This window comes from Salvelinus sp. IW2-2015, linkage group LG14, assembly GCF_002910315.2.
Source record: "Salvelinus sp. IW2-2015 linkage group LG14, ASM291031v2, whole genome shotgun sequence".
Lineage (NCBI taxonomy): Eukaryota > Metazoa > Chordata > Actinopteri > Salmoniformes > Salmonidae > Salvelinus > Salvelinus sp. IW2-2015.
Window position 1 is genome coordinate 31691069 of NC_036854.1, and position 7379 is coordinate 31698447.

The window sequence follows — 7379 nt, forward strand, 5'->3', positions numbered from 1 at the left end:
GTTTGAAGAGAGTGTTAATTCATGTGTGTGTGTTGAGTGTGAGTTATTGAGTGAGAGAGAGTGTTTAATTCATATGTGTGTGTGTGTTTGAGTGTGAGTTTTTGAGTGAGAGAGAGTGTTAATTCATGTGTGTGTGTTTGAGTTGTGAGTTATTGAGAGAGAAAGAGTGTTAATTCATGTGTGTGGTGTTTGAGTGTGAGTTATTGAGTGAGAGAGAGTGTTAATTCATGTGTGTGTGTTGAGTGTGAGTTATTGAGGAGAGAGAGTGTTAATTCATGTGTGTGTGTTTGAGGGTGAGTTATTGAGAGAGAGAGAGTGTTATTCATGTGTGTGTGTGTTGAGGTGAGTTATTGAGAGAGAGAGAGTGTTAATTCATGTGTGTGTGTTTGAGGGTGAGTTATTGAGAGAGAGAGAGTGTTAATTCATGTGTGTTGTGTTTGAGAGAGAGAGTGTTAATTCATGTGTGTGTGTTTGAGTCTGTGAGTTATGTGATGAGAGAGAGTGTTAATTCATGTGTGTGTGTTTGAGGGTGAAGTTATTGAGAGAGAGAGAGTGTTAATTCATGTTGTGTGTGTTTTGAGTGTGAGTGTTATTGAGTGAGAGAGAGTGTTATTCATGTGTTGTGTGTTTGAGTGTGAGTTATTGAGGAGAGAGAGTGTTATTCATGTGTGATGTGTGTTTGAGGGTGAGTTATTGAAGAGGAGAGATGTTAATTCATGTGTGTGTGTGTTTGAGTGTGAGTTATTGGTGAGAGAGAGTGTTAATTCATGTGTGTGTGTTTGAGTGTGAGTTATTGAGAGAGAGAGAGTGTTAATTCATGTGTGTGTGTTTGAGTGTGAGTTATTGAGAGAGAGTGTTAATTCATGTGTGTGTGTTTGAGTGTGAGAGAGTGTTAATTCATGTGTGTGTTGGCTCTTGCTCAGTGGTAGTGCTATAAACTGACAGTCAAGTGGTTGTAGGGTAATGTTGACTACAGGAGAACAGATCTGTAACCCAACATGTCTGATATTTTATAATAAACAGGTTTTTGGATCAACTCTGTATTCTATTCTGGTTTCCCGCTTGTCTTGGAACATGTACACACGTGACAGAACAAAGAAACAAGATGTAATAGACAGAGAGGGAGGATTATGAGGGAGATAGAGGATAAAGAGAGAGAAAGAGAGGCAGGATAATGAGGGAGAGAGAGAAAGACAGAGAGGATAAAGAGGGAGAGAGAGTCAGGATTCACCTAGGGTCATGATTTGGGGCTGTACAAATGTTTGATGTATTAGAATAATTGATTATGCTTATGTTATATTAATAGAAGGGGAGGGGTTATAAGACCCCTTCCTCACATTTATAGGGTCCTAGACTACAGATGAACAATATATATATTCATTATAGAGGTTTAGAATTGTTCCACAATTGTTTTCTCATTCACTCACTCAATGTGTGACTGAGACAGAACTCTGCAGGGGAGTGTGGGAGATAAGAGACTACTCAGACATTCCACAGTAAATCTACTTTGGGGAGGGGACATTTATTGCCTAGCTTTTAGATAAACACTGAAACTCTGTTTGTACAGGCATGGATGCAGGGTTTTGGTCTCAGGAGTAAAAAGGTAATGACGTAGTCAGTGACATCACTAAGGCGGGACTTCGGTTTAATAAAACAACTTGAGACCTGGTGTTTGATGCAGAACTTACTCAGCAACATTCGTGCTATGTTCCTGTTTGTCAACTTCTGTCTGCAATTGCATTAATAAAGGTTTTTGAATTATTTAATTAAAGATATTGTCATAATGCTAATTTCAGCAATGCGCCAATGATGATTGACAAGGAGGAAAGGAACAAACCTAACAAGATGAGAGAAAGAGAGGATAAAGAGGGAGAGGATAAAGAGAGAGAGAGAAAGAGAGGATAATGAGTGAGAGAGAAAGACAGAGAGTCTCTCGAGTGGTGAGATTTGAGTAGAGCTAGACCGAGTATGTCTATATTTTCAGTGTGTGTCGTGTTTTGATTGGTGAGTCTTATGAGAGAGAGAGAGTTTACATTCAATTTTGTGTGTTGAGGGTGGACGCTTAGTGAGAGAGAGTGTTAAATGTTCACTTGTGTGTGTTTGTTTTTTTTGAGGGCTGAGTTATCTTGAGTAGATGAGTAGAGTGTTTACAGGTCATCTGTGTTGTTGCCTCCGTTTTTGGAATTAGAGAGTAGTCTTCGAATATCATGTGTGCTAGTTGTTTGAGTGGAGTTATTTGAGTGAGAGAGAGTCGTATCTTAATTCATGTGTGTGTGTTCTTTAGAGGGGTTGAGTTATTGTAGAGAGAGAGGAGTTGTTAATTTTCATTGTGCTTGTGTTTTTGTGTTTTGAGTGTGAGTTCATTTTGAGTTAAGAGAGAGAGAGCAGTAGTGTTTATATTCATTTGTCAGTCAGCTGTCTGTGTCTCGAAGTGTGAGTATTGAGTGGGAGCAGAGCACAGTTTCGTTTACTCCATCTTCTGATTACCTCGTTGTGTGTGTGTTTTGAGTGTGAGTTATTTTGCGATGGCAGAGTAGTGTTCTTACCATCCTCATAGTCTGTCACGTCCGGTGTTGCCTTGTAACGGCTCGTCTGAGCTGGGTTTTTGACGCAGACGAGAGCAGAGTGTGTTATTATTTCAGTTGTGTGTGTGTGGTTTGAGTTACCTTGTTTGTCGCTTTTTTTATTTTTTTTTCCACTTTGAGAGATTCGATGAGTAGAGTATCTGAGGTGTGGTACATTGTCACTGTCAGCTGTGTTCTTTCTGTAGAACGAGAGTGTTAATGGTTCTATGGGTGTGTGCTCGCTCTGGTGCGTAGGCTGAGTTTACTCCTTGTAGTGTACCACGCACGAGCTGTTCTTACTACAATTTTTCATCGTGTGCGCTTGCTGTTTCTGAGTTAGATGACGCTTAAGTTGGAATCTTTCTTAGTAGCCTGTGTGTTCTTTCTCTTGGTTAGGGGTTCCGTAGTCTATTGAGTATAGACGACGAGGGGAGAAGGTGTTTTACATTTCAGTCGTGTGGGTGTTGTCATGATTTCTGAGCTGGTGAGTTATTGAGCTGCAAGAGAGAGCGTGTTTTAAATTTTCCATACACTGTGGTTCTGTTCTTGGTGACTCTCTCGCGAGCCTCCGTCGTCAGCAGGTTCTATGTCTCTCTCCTTAAACCGCTGCGATTGTATGAGTTATGTTTGCTCATATTCCTGTTTCTCGCCTGTAATCATCCCTACCACGTCCTCCGCCCGTGTTGTGGTCTTGCACCCGGTGTGACGGGTTTATTGAGAGAGGACCGAGAGTGTGAACTCTCAACTTGTGTGTGTGTGTGTTTGAGTGTGAAGTTACACTATACGAGAGTACGAGAGGATGAAGTGTTAATTCAATTTTGGGTGTGTCGGGTGTCTTAAAGGGTGAGTTATTGAAAGAGACCTAGAGTAGTGCTCTCGGTGACAGTCTACGGATTTGTTTGTGTGTGTGAGGGTGGAGTTATTGAAAGAGCACGAGAGTGTTTTACAAATTCATGTGTGTGTTGGGTTTGAGGCCGTGAGCGTCTATTGAGAAAGAAGAGAGAGTGTTAATCTCCCCATGTGTGTGTAAGTTTGAGAGAGCACCCGTTGTTAGAGTCAGTCGCTCAGTGTGGCTGGGTTTTCGAATTGTGTGTGGAGTTACCCTCTGAACTCGAGACCGATGAGAGTGTTCTAACTCCACTCAGTGCTCGTGTTTGTGGTCTGAAGAGGCGAGTGTCCTAATATTGGCATTCATTGTTGCCGTGTGTTCCCATTGCAGCCTGAAGTTATGAGTGAGAAGAGTGTTATTCAGTTGTTGTGTGTGTTTGAAGTGTGAGTTTATGAGTGAGAAGAGTGTTAAATTCACTGTGTGTGTGTAGTTTTGAGTGTGAGTTATTTCTGCGACTGAGAGAGAGAGAGAGTGTTAATTCATGTGTGTCAGTGTTTGATGGTGAGTTATTGAAGAGGAAGAAGAGCGTTAATTCATGTGTGTCGTGTTTGAGGGTGAAGTTATTGAGAAGAGAGAGAGTGTCTAATTAATGTGTGTCGTGTTTTGAGCAGATGAGTGTTAATTCAATGTGTGCTGTGTTCTTGAGTGTCGAGTCATTCAGAGTGAGAGAGAGCTGTTAATTTCATCGTGTGGTTGGGTCGTGTTTGTGTGTTGAGTTATTTGGGAATGGGGTGAGAGACGAGTGTTAATTCATTTGTGTGTGTGGTTTGAGTGTGAGTTTTTGAGAGAGAGAAGCAGTGTTATCTCCATGTTGCATGTGTGTGTTTGAGTGTGAGTTTATTGAGGAGAGTACAGCAGTTTAATTCATGTGGGCTGATGGTGCTTGAGTGTGTGAGTTATTAGTAGTGAGAGGAGTGTTTAATTACATGTTGTTGTGTGTGCTGGGAGGGAGTATTGAAGTGAGAGAGAGTGTGTTAATTCATGTTGTGTGTGTCCTTGATGTGCTGACAGCTTGTATTTGAGAGAGAGAGAGTGGTATTTCATGTGTGTAAGTGTGTTGATGGGTGAGTTAATTCGAGGAGCTAGAGAGTGTTAATATCATGTGTGTGAAGGTGATGTTTTGAGAGAGACGTGTTTAATTCATGTGTGTGTGTTTGAAGGCAGTATGGTGGAGAAGGACTGTAATTCTCATGCTGTTGATGTTGTTTGCAGTTGCATGACGTTTTATTGATAGATTAGATGTTAATGCATTGCTTGTTGTGCTCCCTGAGAGATGAGAGTCGTGTAATTCATCGTGTTGGTTGAGGAGTGAGTGTTCTTATGAAGAGTTTTATGTCATGTGGTGTGTTGGTGTGTTGAGTTTGTGAGTATATTGAGTGAGGAGAGTTTTCTCTGATGTGATGCTGCTGTTCTTTCGAGGGTGAGACGATTTTTATAGAAGCGATGAGAGAGAGTGTTAATTCATGGTGTGTGTGTGTATTTGAGTTGAGGTTATTGGGTGCGAGAAGAGGTGTTAAGTTCATGTGTGTGTGTGTGTTTTGAGTGTTGAGTTTATTATTGAGAGAGAGAGAGAGGTAATTGATTGTGTGTTTTGTTTGAGGTGTAGTTTATTGAGAGAGAGTGTTAATTCATGGTGTGTTGTGTTTGAGTGTTGAGAGAGTGTTAATTAGTCTCATGTGTTTGTTTGCTCGCTCTCCTCTACAGTGTAGTGCATAGAACTGACAGTCAAAGTGGGTGTAGGGTAATGTTGACTACAGGAGAACAGATCTGTAACCCACATCGGTCTGATATTTTATAATAAACACGGTTTTTTGGATATCAACTCTGTATTCTATTCTGGTTTCGCCGCTTGTCTTGGAACATGTACACACGGACGATAGCACAAAGAAACAAGGAATTCAGTAATGACAGAGAGGGAGGATATGAGGGAGATAGAGGATAAAGAGAGAGAAAGAGAGGCAGGATAATGAGGGAAGAGAGAGAAAGACAGAGAGGATAAAGAGGGAGAGAGAGTCAGGATTTCACCTAGGGTCAATGTATTTGGGGCTGTACAAATGTTTGATGTATTAGAATAATTGATTATGCTTAGGTTATTTTAATAAAGGGGAGGGGTTATAGCAGCCTTCCTCACATTTATAGGGTCCTAGACTACAGATGAAACATATATATATATTCATTATAGAGGTTGTTAGAATTGTTCCACAATTGTTTTCTCATTCACGTCACTCAAGTGTGGACTGAGCCAGAACTCTGCAGGGGAGTGTGGGAGATAAGAAGACTACTCAGACATTCCACAGTAAATCTACTTTGGGGAGGGGACATTTATTGCCTAGCTTTTAGATAAACACTGAAACTCGTTTGTACCAGGCATGGATGCGGAGGGTTTTGGTTCAAGGAGAAAAAGGTAATGATGTAGTCAGTGACATCACTAAGGGGCGGGCACTTCGGTTTAATATAAAACAACTTGAGACCTGTGGTGTTTGATGCAGAACTTACTCAGCAACATTCGTGCTATGTTCCTGTTGTCAACTTCTGTCTGCAATTGCATTTAATAAAGGTTTTTTGAATTATTTAATTAAAGATATTGTCATAATGCTATATTTCAGCAATGCGCCAATGATGATTGACAGGAGGAAAGGAACAAACCTAACAAGATGAGAGAAAGAGAGGATAAAGAGGGAGAGGATAAAGAGAGAGAGAGAAAGAGAGGATAATGAGTGAGAGAGAAGACAGAGAATAATGAGTGAGAGAGAAAGACAGGATAAAGAGAGAGAGGACGAAGAGAGAAAGAGAGAAGGGGATAAAGAAAGGAGAAGAAAGAGAGGATAATGAGTGAGAGAGAAAGACAGATGATAAAGAGGGAGGAGAGAGAAAGAGAGAGCAGGATGAAGAGAGAGAAAGAGGATCATGAGGAGAGAGTGTAGAGGATAAAGAGAGAGAGGAGAGAGAGAAAGAAACAATGAGAAGAGACAGTAGAAGAAGAAAAGAGCTAGATTGAAAGAAAGATGAGAAACTGTTACTCATTCCTGAACTGGACAGAAATCAATGGTCAGGTGGTTAGAGAAGAGAGGGGGTAGGGGAGAGGAGAGAGAAGGGGGAGAGAGACAGAAGAGAGGGGTAGGGGGATCAAGGAGAGAAGAGAGGAGAGAGAAGAAAGGGAGAGGAGAGAAGAAAGGGGAGAGGAGAGAGAAGAAGGGGAGAGGAGAGAGAAGAAAGGGGAGAGGAGAGAGAAGAAAGGGAGAGAGAATAAAGAAGAGAGGGGGAAGGGGAGAGGAGAGAAGGGGGAAGGGAGAGGAGGAGAAGAGAGGGGGTAGGGAGAGGTGAGAGAAAGAGGTGAGACAAGAGAGGGGGTAGGGGAGAGGAGAGAGAAGAGAGGGGGAAGGGGAGTAGAAGAAGTGATGAGTGGAGGAGGGGGGGTAGATGTGAGGAGTGGAGGAGGGAAGAGGAGGGAAGAAGGAGAGAGGGAGGAAGAGTTAATGGGGCTGACAGACACACACATGAAATGCAACTCCGGGGCTGAGGAACACACACACACACACACAGAGTGATGAGTAACAGGCAGCATAGTCATTCAGCAGTGAGATTAACGACTGAAGCTCCTCTGTCATCAAACACCTGCTCTCTCCCTCTGTCTTTGTCTTTCTCTCTTTCACTATACCTCCCTCTCATCTCTCCATTTCTCACTTCCTCTTTGTACTTACTGTTCTGTCAGTAGGACAGTCTACCAGCAGGGACAAGTCTAGCCAGCAGGGACAACGTCTAAGCAGCAAGGACAAGTCTAGCCAGCAAGGGCAGCAAGTCTAGCCAGCAGAGCAGAACAAGTCCTAGCCAAGCAGGGACAAGTCTAGCCAGCAGGACAAGTCTATGCCAGCAGGGACAAGTCTAGCCAGCAGGGACAAGTCTAACCAGCAGGGACAAGTCCGTCA

General features: G+C 42.3%; 1 long non-coding RNA gene across 1 annotated transcript; it reads left to right on the plus strand.

Moving 5' to 3' along the window:
* Positions 1–433: 433 nt before the first annotated feature.
* On the plus strand, positions 434–1048 carry LOC139028681 (uncharacterized). The gene is made up of 2 exons (XR_011480912.1): positions 434–479; positions 742–1048. It is a non-coding gene; the product is annotated as an uncharacterized lncRNA (long non-coding RNA).
* The last annotated feature ends 6331 nt before the right edge of the window (positions 1049–7379 follow it).